The sequence below is a fragment of the Ursus americanus genome, chromosome 15 (genome assembly GCF_024610735.1).
Source record: "Ursus americanus isolate L20-20 chromosome 15, mUrsAme1.1.p, whole genome shotgun sequence".
NCBI classification, from domain to species: domain Eukaryota; kingdom Metazoa; phylum Chordata; class Mammalia; order Carnivora; family Ursidae; genus Ursus; species Ursus americanus.
Genome location: NC_142141.1, coordinates 7,543,222 through 7,555,588, shown reverse-complemented (window position 1 = coordinate 7,555,588; position 12,367 = coordinate 7,543,222). Strand labels below are relative to the sequence as shown.

The 12,367-nt window shown below is 45.8% G+C and overlaps 2 long non-coding RNA genes across 2 annotated transcripts; one reads left to right on the top strand and one right to left on the bottom strand.

The window, feature by feature from the left end:
- The first annotated feature begins 580 nt into the window (after positions 1-580).
- On the top strand, positions 581-6,198 carry LOC123788633 (uncharacterized). Its single transcript, XR_006778555.2, has 3 exons — positions 581-719; positions 953-1,185; positions 6,063-6,198. It is a non-coding gene; the product is annotated as an uncharacterized LOC123788633 (long non-coding RNA).
- LOC148108841 (uncharacterized) lies at positions 1,578-12,061 on the bottom strand. The gene is made up of 3 exons (XR_015726844.1): positions 11,688-12,061; positions 6,107-6,170; positions 1,578-4,817 (listed from the first exon to the last, which is right to left on the bottom strand). It is a non-coding gene; the product is annotated as an uncharacterized LOC148108841 (long non-coding RNA).
- Positions 12,062-12,367: the final 306 nt, after the last annotated feature.

The window sequence follows — 12,367 nt, the reverse complement described above, 5'->3', positions numbered from 1 at the left end:
TGAGCCGAAGGCAGATGCTTAACTGACTGAGCCACCGAGGTGCCTTTGGGTTTGAATTCTGACTTTGACTTGGGCAAGACAGTACTGAGCCTTAGTTTTCTTAGCTGTGAAATGGAATCATAGGACACCTCTCTCTATCTCTCTCCCCCTCTTTATCTGTCTTTTGCCAAAATAAATAAACAAAACCTTTTAAGAAATGAAATAGAATCATAATATCCCATCCTGATGTGTTTAGTTGGGAGAGAAATGTACTCAGGTGTTGAAAACCCACAGCACGGAGCACCAAGTGAGCCTTCAGCACATAGTAGTTGGAACTCCTATTAAATAGGCCCAATAATTTGAGCCAATATAATAAATTGTTCATTTGAGGCCCTTAAGAGACCTGTTAAACTGTTAAAAATGATTTCTAGCTAATGTGGCAACTATTCTCATGGGAAGAGACGCCCATAATGAGTTAATTTCCTTAAATATTTAGTGTATTCTGTTTTGTAATTCAGTGTTTCTCAACATTCCCTGTGAAATTTTATTTGGCTTAACAGACCCTATTTTCATAAAGCTTGTCCTAGCAAGCCTTCTCCACGGCAAAAGAAAAGCTAACTGGGACTTAGACACCGGGTCAAAGACTCCTTGGCTGGTACCCTTGGCAAAATGCAGATCCTGGATTCTCAGGGAGTGCCCCAAGTCAGGCCTCCGGGTCTGTTTCACGAGCAAACTCCCAGGTAATTCCTAGAGCTAGCTGGGCCCTGGCCTGTAAACTGGCATTGCGAATGCTAGAAGGTAACCATAAACTGGATATTTGGAGACTTGCAGAAAAAAAGGATGCCGTTTTTATTTCATTCTGGTAAAAACACTCACCAAAGTGTCTTTTCGACTATATCCAGAAGGGAACATGGTCTTGGGTCTTTGAACAAAGGTCAGCCCTTAGTTTTAAACCTTTTTCTTTCTATCCTAGTCCCATCTCTCAGGGGGCCTGTGAAGTGTGCCTTCTGGTTCAGAGTGCTGGCCGAGCAGCATAACCCAGGCCTCCACGTCCAGCCCTGAGGACACAGTCATTCTGGAGGGTGTGCTGTTTAACATTGAAATGTCCTTTGGCAATGGAAGTGCTGCCTCCGACTGGCCCTGTCTACCGAAGCCTTGTGTTAGAAACCCCTGTGTTCGTAACCGGTGGCTTAGTCTGGAAAAGAGGTATAATTTAAGTGTAATTCTACACTGGCTTTTCAAGTCCTCCCAGGAAGAGAACTGCTGTTTTATTTTGTTTTGTTTTGTGTTATGTTATGTTATGTTATGTTATGTTATGTTATGTTATGTTTGTTATGTTGTTATGTTATGTTATGTTATGTTGTTATGTTATGTTATGTTATGTTATGTTATGTTATGTTTGTTATGTTATGATGTTATGTTGTTATGTTATGTTATGTTATGTTATGTTATGTTATGTTATGTTATGTTTGTTATGTTATGATGTTATGTTGTTATGTTATGTTATGTTATGTTATGTTATGTTATGTTTGTTATGTTATGATGTTATGTTGTTATGTTATGTTTGTTATGATGTTATGTTATGTTATGTTTGTTATGTTGTTATGTTATGTTATGTTATGTTTCGTTTCATTTCGTTTTGTTATCATTCCTATCTTTACTTCTCCTTACAGGTTTCCATATATCTGCCCAGGACATGGAATTAATTGTTTAGGTACTAGGCACTCTGTCAGCCACCTTATACAAATTATTTCAAATTCTCAAAGCAATTCGAGCTGGTCAGTGATGGCTAGTTGCCACTTTTGGCTGTCTAGTGTCACCACCCTGCTTCCAACGCATGCCTTACACATCCCTCGGGGAACGCTCCCATCAGGGGGCTCACGGTGGGAGGGGTGTGTATTATTGGCCCTTTCCCTGCTGACGTGGCCCATCAGACGCTCTGCTCCAGGGTTTTGAGCTCTGAGCTGGGGGTATGAAGAGCGACGTAAGTTCAGCTGGCCCGTCTGCAGCGTCACCTGACTCCCGAGGTGGGAGGCCCCCTGGGACCCCCTGGCTGCTGCCCGCTTCCTGGCCCCTTTGCGTCCCCTCCAGTTCTCCGAGCCTCCAGCCCCCTCGGTTCTTCGACGCATGTTATTTGTTGTTCCAGGCAGAGTCTGTGTCTGCTGCTTACAACGAACACCTTAATCGGATCTCCCGTGATCCTTTCTCCTCCTTTTTTTAATATAATTTTTTCATTTTTCATTTTTATTTTTTTATTGAGGTATAAGTAACGTACGGTGTTGTATGTGTTTCGGGCGGGCGATAGAGTGATTCAACAGTTCTGTCCGTTACTCGGTGCTCACACTGCAAATGTGCTCTTCATCCCCTTCAGCTGCCCCAACACCCCACCTACTTCCCCTCTGGCAACCACCGACTCATCCTCTGTTTTTGAGAGTCTGGGTTTTTTGACCCCGGTTTACAGAAAAGGAAATGGAGCTCTGCATTATAGCTCTTTCGCAAAGCTCCCCTCCTGGACAGCTCGTGTCTCAGGAAATACGTAGCACAGGCCGGGCTCCTAGGCTGGGTCGGGAGCCACCGGACCCGAACAGAGTGTGACTCTCTGGTTCGATTTCCTCACCGAGGAACAAAAACCATGACAAGTGAGACGGAAGGTCTGGAATTCGAGACTCCAGGAGCATGGGACGAACCTCTGGGGAGCGTCTCAGGCCAGATTCTGGTCCTGGATGTGAATCCAGGTACCACCTCTTCCCTTGTGATGGGTGATCTTTAAGCTTCTCTGGGCTCTTGGCCCTCTATCCTTGTCTGGAAGTACTAGAGCCTGAGCCAGGCAGATAGGCTTTCTGTCCGGTTGTAATGAGCAAATGATAGAGGCAAGTTGCGGTTTTACCGACTATATAAAGGGAAGATCTGGGAAGCCCATGAACTAGAAAATGAAGAGTTCTGGCCGGTGTTAAGCCAAGGGCGTGGATGAGGCTTGTCCTCCTGGTGCTGGGGAAGCTCAGATCTGAGCCACCTTCCGCCTAGTTGTTTTCTTCCAACATTCACTGAAAACTTACTACCCACTTATCAAATGCCAGACATGGCGCTGTGTGCTGGCTCCCCACGGTAGACTAGCACCCAGTCCCAATTCCTCCTGAGCAAGACAGACCCGTAGTCCGTCCCTACGGCTCTCTGGTGCCAGCACAATGACCCTGGCTAGCACAGGGCCAGAGGAGTAAGGGAGCACTGCCCTTTCTCTGTGTTGTGGGGGTGTGAGTGTGGAAGTGAAAGAGAGAGGTGAGAGACGCCGTGTCTAACAAGTCTCCCCTAATTACTATTTATTTTCAGACAAATCATTTAATTTAACTGGGTCTTTGTTTCCTCATCTGTAAAACGGGAATGATAACACACAGACAGATTAAATTAGGTAACATATTAAAAGGGAAAAGGCTTGGTAATATTCCATCGTATGTCTATACCACATTTTCTTTATCCCATCATCCACTGAGGGACATATGGGTTGTTTCCACCTTTTAGCTATTGTAGATAATGCCAGAGGGAACATGGGAGTGCACATTATTCCTCCTTAAAAAAGATAGAAATCCTGTCACCTGCTACAACAAGGATGACCCCCGAGGACATTGTGCAGAATGTAGGAAGCCAGCCCCAGAAGGATAAATTGCATTATTCCAGTTATATGAGGCAACCAAAGTCATCAAGTACTACCGTGTCAAAGTAGAAAGCAGCATGGTGGTTGCCGGGCTGGAAGGGGAAGTGGGGCGTTGCTGTTCAATGGGCTAGAGTTTCAGTCCTGCAAGATGGCAAAGCCCCAGAGAACCGCTGCAGGGCAAAGTACGTACAGCCAACACTGCTGTATGGTGCGCATAAACATTTGTTAGGAGAAAGATTTCATGTTGTTTCTTATCACAATAAAAAAGGGAAAGGGCATCAGCAAACAATACCATATGTTCTTTATGAATATTTGCATTTGTAGTAAGTGTATAAAAACATGGGAGAAGGCTGCCTACCAATTTCTGGCGAGCAATTGTTTTTAGGAAGGGAGGGAGAAATGGGTTTGGGGAAGGGAGACGCCAATGTATTTGTGAAGTTTTCATTTTTAAAACAAAGGGATCCTGAGCAAAATGGGCAAAATATTCATCAGTCACCCTGGAGTGAGGGATACGTTGGGATTTATCATCATATATTGTGTTCGAAATATTTAACAATAGTAATTAAGAATAAGACAGTGCTCAGCAAAGTGCTTGCCATAGAGAAGATCTCAAAGAGTAGCAGTCGAATAATACAAGTAATGGAAATACAAATCAAAACTCAAAGTGCACACAGAAGTCCAAGAGAAATCCTGAAACGAGAGGGAGCGTGCTGTGCCTCTGGAAGAGCACATGTGTCCCCGAGGGACGGCAGCCAGGGCCAGAGCGCTGTAAGCTGTCCGATGCGCAGAGACACACTGCTAAGGCTGGCTTCAATCCAGGCACCTGCGTGCTGGTCAAGCATGGAGCAAAATGAAGTCCCAGCTCCAAGGCCTGCTCGGTCATTAGGGACCAGGTAGCAAAGCACCTGGAGTTCTCCTGTTGTTGGAGAGAATGCAAAATGGTACAGCCACACGGGAAAATAGTTTGGTGGTTTCTGATACAGTTAAGTATTCCCTCACCATGGGAACTAGCATTCCCATTCTCAGGTACTGGCCCCAGGGAAATGAAAACTTACGTTCACACATACCTATACACTCATGTTTATAGCAGTTCTGTTCATAATTGTCCAGAAATGTAAACAGCCTGGATGTCTTTCAACTGGTGAGGGGGTAGACAGACGACAGCACGTCTAGACCGTGGGGCACTACTCTGCAAGAAAACAAGCGAACTATTGATACGTGCACATCTCAAAGGTATTCTGAGTGAAAGAAGTCAGTCTCAAAGAATCACATTCTGTGAGATCCCATACATATGACATTGTCAAAAAGACATAACAGTGGCAGAGAACTACCAGCGATTGTCAGGGCCTAGCGATGTGGGAGTGGGGGCGGGGTAAGGATACAAATGGGGAGCAGAAGGGAGCTTTCTGGGGTGCTAGAACCAGTTCTGTATCCCGATTGTGGTTGTTGTCATGCCCCTCGATCTTAAAGTTCATAGAAATACACACATAAAAAAGTCAGGATTACTGTGTGTTGATTTAAAACAGAATTTTTTAAATCCTGGAAGTAAACATATACTTTGAGGGTTGTCAGCCATCACTACTAATACTTTTGAATTGAAGCAGGAAGACCAAATGGTATAAGCGAAAAGTCAGGCATTTCTTAAAAAATGTCTAGAAATCACATTCATTCATCCAGCCAGCCAGTCATTCTGGTTGTTCTCACCTGCACACATCCAGGGCTCATGGGATATACAACCTCGATGGAAGATACAGAAAACATCACAAAGTGTGATGGGTATCAACAAAGAAGTAGGTTGATGGCTGAAAGAAAAGTTTCTGCAGTAGTTTCCACTTAAGCAAGAATTTGCCAAATTCATATCAAATCCAACTACTTTCAATTACTCTTCCCATTAGGCTATACCCACACGGCTATTTGCACATTGGCAGAAAATACCTAATTTGGCGTATTTGCAAAATGTGCAGTAGTTGTGTTATGTTGCAGGTCCTTTATAAAACACAAAATATCTGTCTTCAACTCCAAGTTCACTTTATGTGAAATGCAAATCTAATGTATGCATCTGTACTGGGAATGGGAGAATTTGGGTTTCAGCGTGTGAATCTAGCGTCCTTCTCAACGGGGATAATTAGCAAAAGAGGGAACTAGGACATGCGAATGGAACCAGAGGTCAATAGAGGTTTATTTATTCTTTTTATTTATTTCTCTTTATTGATTGCATTGAAGCTCTAGAATCAATGAAAGAACGGGCCAGAGACAGCCAGGGTGTGGGGTACTGCCCGTGCACGCCGTGTAAGATGTTGTCATGGCAGAGCCAAGACCAGTAATCGCAGAGACTGGCAGCTGCCTTGAGAAATGTCTACTTGGTATGCAAACAAATGGATTACACAAACCATGCTTACTTCCTTTTCGTGACTGACAATATTTTGTGATTTAGGGATCCCAGTGGGAGCCAGAAGGCAGAATCCAGAAGGTACATACCATCGAAACTTGGGATGAGTATCGGACAAGGCACAGAAATAATACCCCTTCACACGTGCATCCCCTGCAACAAAATAAAATAAATTTGCAAGTTTATTTTGAGATACAGTTAAAAAAAGAATATGGATTGATGGATGGAGGGATGGCTAACTGGTGGGTGAGAAAAAGAAATGTAAGCCCTCCGTGAGGTGGAACCAACTCCCAGCTCTTCACCTGTGGGCTGCACACAGTGACTTCCTTCCAAAGGGACATGAAAAGAGAGGAAACAGGGTAAGCTTACAGTAGAGAAATCGGGCACACAGTAACTCACCCAGGTCATCAAAACCAACACCCACAGTGACACATCATGTCGACAGTCCTTGATATGATGTGATGTGAATGGCATTTTACTTCTGTGGTCTTTCTTCCCCAAACTCATAATCCCAATGTAATCATGAGAAAATCATCATATCAGGCAAGGTACGAAAACAAGCTGAAGTGTCCATCGGTAGACACATGAATAAAGAAAATGGGGTGTTCATACACACACACACACACACACACACACACACACACACACAATGAAAAATCACGCAGCCATGAGAAAAAAGGAATTCCTGCCATTCCTGACCACATGCAGGGCATGATGCTGAGGGAGATAAAGCAGGCAGGGAAAACCACAAAGAAGTTATGATCTCACTTAAAGGTGGAATCTAAAAACTGAACTCAGGGGCGCCTGGGTGGCTCAGTCGTGAAGCGTCTGCCTTCGGCTCAGGGCGTGATCCTGGCGTTATGGGATCGAGCCCCATATCAGGCTCCTCCACTGGAAGCCTGCTTCTTCCTCTCCCACTCCCCCTGCTTGTGTTCCCTCTCTCGCTGGTTGTCTCTATCTCTGTCGAATAAATAAATAAAATCTTAAAAAAAAATAAAATAAAAATAAATAAATAAAAACTGAATTCAGAGAAACAGAATGGTGGTTGCCAGAAGCTGGGGGACGGGGAAAATCAGGGTGATGTTGGTCACAGCTTGGCGGTAATGGTTAACAACACTGTATTATATACTTGAAGGTTGCTAAGGAAGTAGGTCTTAAGTGTTCTAACCAGAAAAAATGCTAAATATGTGAGGCGGTGGAGGTGCTAGCTAAGTTGCTGTGGCGAGCATCTCGTAGTGTGTAAGCGTGTCGACTCAACACGCGGCATGCCTTAACCTCACGCAGTGCTTTACGCCAGTGAGATCTCAGCAAAGCTGGAAACAAATATCAATTAATTTTAAAAAGCAAGGACATTCATCAGGCACATCCCAATTGAGGGACATTCTACAAAATACCTGACCATTATTTCTCACACGGTCAAGGTCATCAACAAGAAGGAAAGCCTAAGAAGTGTCACAGCCGGAAGAAGCCTAAGGAAACAGGACAACAGAATGTACTGTGGAATCCTGGACGGGATCCTGGAACAGAAAAAGGACATAAGGCAAAAACTAAAGAAGTCTGAAAAACTAAGGAAATCTAAAAAAAACTATTTTCATTTCACTAATAATAATACCGCAATAGGGGCCCCTGGGTGGCTCAGTCAGTTAAGCATGCGACTCTTGATTTCAGCTCAGGTCACAATCTCAGGGTCATGAGATGGAGCCTGTAGTCGGGCTCCGAGCAAGGCATGGAGCCTGCTTAAGATTCTCTCTCTCCTTCCCCCCTCCCCCCACATACCTACTCTCTCATCCTTTTAAAAATAATAATAATACATTGATATTAGTTTATTAATTGTGATAAATGCACTATATTATTGTATAGTGTTAATGATAGAGGAAAGTAGCACATGGGACATGGGAACTCTTCACGATATTAAAATTTTTCTGAAAATCGAAAATTGCTCTAAAATTAAAAGTTTATTTAAATAAACAAGCTTAGGGGTGCCTGAGTGGTGCAGTTGGTTAAGCATCCGACTCTTGGGGGCGCCTGGGTGGCACAGCGGTTAAGCGTCTGCCTTCGGCTCAGGGCGTGATCCTGGCGATCCGGGATCGAGCCCCACATCAGGCTCTTCCGCTATGAGCCTGCTTCTTCCTCTCCCACTCCCCTGCTTGTGTTCCCTCTCTCGCTGGCTGTCTCTCTCTGTCGAATAAATAAATAAATAAATAAATCTTTGAAAAAAAAAAAAAGCATCCGACTCTTGGTTTAAGCTCAGGACATGATCTCAGGGTCCTGAGATTGAGCCCCGAGTCAGGCTCCACGTGCTTAGTGCCAACCTGCTTGAGATTCTCTCTCTCCCTCTCCCTGCCTCTCCCACTTGTGCACTTTCTCTCTCTCTCTCAAATAAATAAATCTTTAAAATAAATAAACAAACAAGCTTAGTAAAGTGTTAATGGTAAAATCATTGGTATGCACTATAAAATTCTTTCAACTTTGTTGTATGTTTCAAGTGATTCATAATTTAAATAAATCAATTCATAAGCATTTTGTTTAAACTGCAGGGTAGGAAGGGCCTGAAAAGCGGCCAGCAGCTAGCAAGCAAGCAAAGGATTGCGAAGTGAGCTGCATAGTACTAATAAAGATGTGCAGATTGCCTCCGGGGTTGTCCTCTCGGTATGCTGTGTTCACTGCTTTGTGTTATTTGATATAAAATAAATCATAAGGATATTAATAGCTTCATCATCGACTTTGGTTCCTGCAGCCCTGGTTTCCTCTTTGAGATTTTAAGTTTCTTAATCACAATTTCTCCTAAATGCCCCACAATTGGAGAAATTCTATATATTTGCCTATTTCCACAGACAACCCACCATCCCACTTCACAGAATAAAATTGAGGGCAACAAGCATCACCCCCCATTTCCTGTCCTCCTACATACACACTTATTTATAACCTCCCCACTTGCCCCCTTCCTTCCAGACTCAGAGAACCATTCAGGGTTGACCCCTCACCTTGTCTTTGATCCTCCCCTTCCTAATCCTTCCAGGACATCCCCATTTCCCATCAATGATTTCATTGTTTTCCCAAATTTCAAATCTTCTCCCCCAACTCGTCTTCACAGCCTCCAAAGCCTGTGAGCTTCATCTCTAAACAATTTGTGTCTTCCAAAAGCAAAACAAAGCAAGCACCCCAAAGTTCTCGCTCTCTCTCTCTCTTTCTCTCTCTGCTCCTGTTCTCTTTTGCCCATGGCCAGGCTCCTCCGGAGGACGGTCTACACTTGCCGTCTGCACGTGTGTTCATGTCTCAGTGTCCAACTCCACTCTGAAGCCCTTGACAAGCTCACCAATGACTTCCTCCAAAGCCCACACCAGAGCCTTGACTCTCAGCAGCAGGCGACACTCGTGACCAAGTGCCTGCCGGATAATCTCTCCTTCTCTGGCTTCCAGGAACCGCTCTCCTGCCCTGATCCTTGTCAGCCCCTCTTGCTGGTTCCTCTTCCTCTGGTCACCCTGATAAACATCAGAGCTCTGTCTTTGGCTGTCTTATCATGCCCTAACACACTCTTCCTGCGTGATCCTTCCAAGGCCTCCATCGCCCTGATGACCCCCAGATCTGCACTTTCCCACGTAATACCAAGACCCGACATGTAGCTTGTTGTGAGGACCAACTACGCCCTTGGCGCTGTTTAAGCATTTTACCTACATTGTCTCATCTGATCTTTACAACAACTCCAGGAAGTTGCCACGAACATCATCGTTCTATTTTACTGAGCACAGACAGATTCCCAAACACAGCTGGAAGCCAGGATCCAAACTCTGACCTAGGCTCTAATCAACACACTATGCTCCTTGAAGAACATCTCCACCTAGAGATGTTTTCATCCATCTCAAACTCAACATGGCCCAAATGGAACTTACAATCTTTTCCCCAAAATTATTTCCATTACATTTCCAGAAGAGGATCCAGGCTTGGTGAGGCCCGCGGCTTCCAAAAATGAACAGAGGAAGGCTCTTTGAGAAAAATAAAACAGTGAATACGAAATCAGGTACAGGGTCTTGAAAGTTGCCCATGAAAGTGAGGGATGCTGACACATAGCTTTCATTAGCTTCTTAATGACCCCCCCCCCACACAACACATTGTGTATTTCAGTGACCAGCGCATAGTCACTCTAGTACATATAATTTCACCAAAATGTCATATTTAATCTCTCCCCCAGACCCAGGGACATAGGTACTTATGTCCCCATGCCGTGGTGGGGACACTGAGGCCGAGAGGGGAAGTGGCTTGCCCAAGGTCATACACGTAGAGATGAATGCCAGAGAAAGGATTCAAAATCCGGCCCAACAGTTGCTGAACTTTTATGTTTACCGAATTCTCACAACATCCCCCAGTTCCCCCCCACCATCCCTGTGAATATGATTGCCCTTCTCCCAGGATCCTGGGGAACGGCATGAAAAACAGGAGTTAAGGGCCAGCCTTAGACTGTTTCCAGGCAAGACTGCTATCTGTCCCTTTGTCCTCCTTCTGAGATGGGGCCAAAAGGTTGTCCAATAACAGCCACCTGCCTAGAGATCAGGACAAAAGTCATCTCACCTGATACCCAGTGGTCAGAGGAGAGGACCAGGTGAAGGTGGTGCTGAGGGCTCAATTCAGAGACGAGACACCGACAGACTACATTCAAAACCATGTACATGTGTCACGTTTATACATTCACTCACTCCTTCATTCACTGAAGCATTACTCCTGCCTCTAACTCAGAATGATATCCAGACTCCTTTCCATGGCATACCTGTATGACCCTGGACAAGCCACTTCACCTCTCGGCCTCAGTGTCCCCACCACAACATGGGGACATAAGTACCTATGTCCCTGGGTCTGGGGGAGAGATTAAATAAGACATTTTGGTAAAATAATAGGTTTCAACAAACATGATTTGGTCTCCTTTTCTCACTTTGAACAAACCATGGCCTGTTGCCTAAAAGTTAAATTGTACCATTAGAAAGCACTTCTGTGCTTCACCCCTGTTCTACCAAAGTGAGAAAATGGCAAAATCCTGTGCTGTGTCTCAGTTCCCCATTTGGTTTATATCCAAGCTGATATTTCCCGCTTGTGAGAGTAACAAAAGAAATGCAAACAAAAACCAAAACAGCTTCACTTCCCGTTCCCTCAAGATCCAGCATGACAATCCCATTGCCCCCCAAGCAGAACTGCATGTCAACACAAGTGGCAGAGGAAGGGAGGCAGTGTGGCCTCTCCAAGGCTGTAGCAGCCCAGGAGGAGGCAAAAGCTGGGAACTCCAGCAAGGGTATTGGACGGCACCTCCCAGGGCCCCTGAGCCGGCCTTATAAATGCCTTCCCTTCTGGGAGCAGGTAATTCGGCTTCACGCGGCTGAAGTACTTTTGCTCTCATGTAGTTCTTTTATTCTTCTTGCGAAAATGTCCGAACAGACTTTAGGGCACACCAGACCTTTTCCGAGGAGGCCAACTGTGAACATACCCGTCCGCACACACGCGCACACCCTGGTCCCAGGTCTTCACTGCTCCCCCACCCCCCACCCCCACCCCCAGGAAGTAGGTTTCTCAACCAGCAAGGCCGGGTATGAGTCACAGGCAATTCCATTTTGTTTGGGGGCATCAGATCGCCCTCTCTCTCTCACAGGGTCAAAGGAGGTGCTGACAAGGAGAGATGGTTCTGACCCGGAGGGAAATTCCCACGTCTGTACAGTGGCTTGGAAAGATCTCGGTCCCTTTGCTCATCTCTCTTAAGGGGCAAGGATGCCCTTGCTGGTAAAGGCGCATGCTCCGGGGACGAGGCTCGGGTCTGGGGTTGGTGGCGCTGGCGTGGTGTGTGGACGGTGGGCGGAGTGTGGGAAAGGGGGCCCCTGTAAACTGAGCGGACTCTGCTGTGGGTGGCGAGGAGAGTATGTGGGTGTGTGTGCTCACGTTCATGTGCAAAGGGAAGGCATGGGAAGGGAAACTGAGGCCGTTCATATCTGGCACCACAGCTAGTTACTGGTGCTTTCAAACTTTCCTTCAGGACCTGCTGCCTCTGGGGAGACAATGAATGAGAATTCCATGGCATGCTCCCCCCCCGCCTGCCACCCCCTTTCACCTGGTCCTCTCCCCCACCCTCAGTCCATGAGGGAATGTGGTGAGGTTTGTTGCTCCCACAGTGTTCTCTCCCCTCAACTCAGCTCAGACTAAGCAGAGAAGTGGGGCAGGGGCCCTCTGTCCAGAGAGCATCATGGTGATGGGAGGGGAAGGGGCCAGTGGGGAGGGACCCCCGGAATCCAGGAGGGGTGTTTCCACAGCTCCTTGAGGATGGGGAAGATGAGTCTTCAGGAAGGCTTGGGTCAGGCATCTCCTGCTGTTTTCCT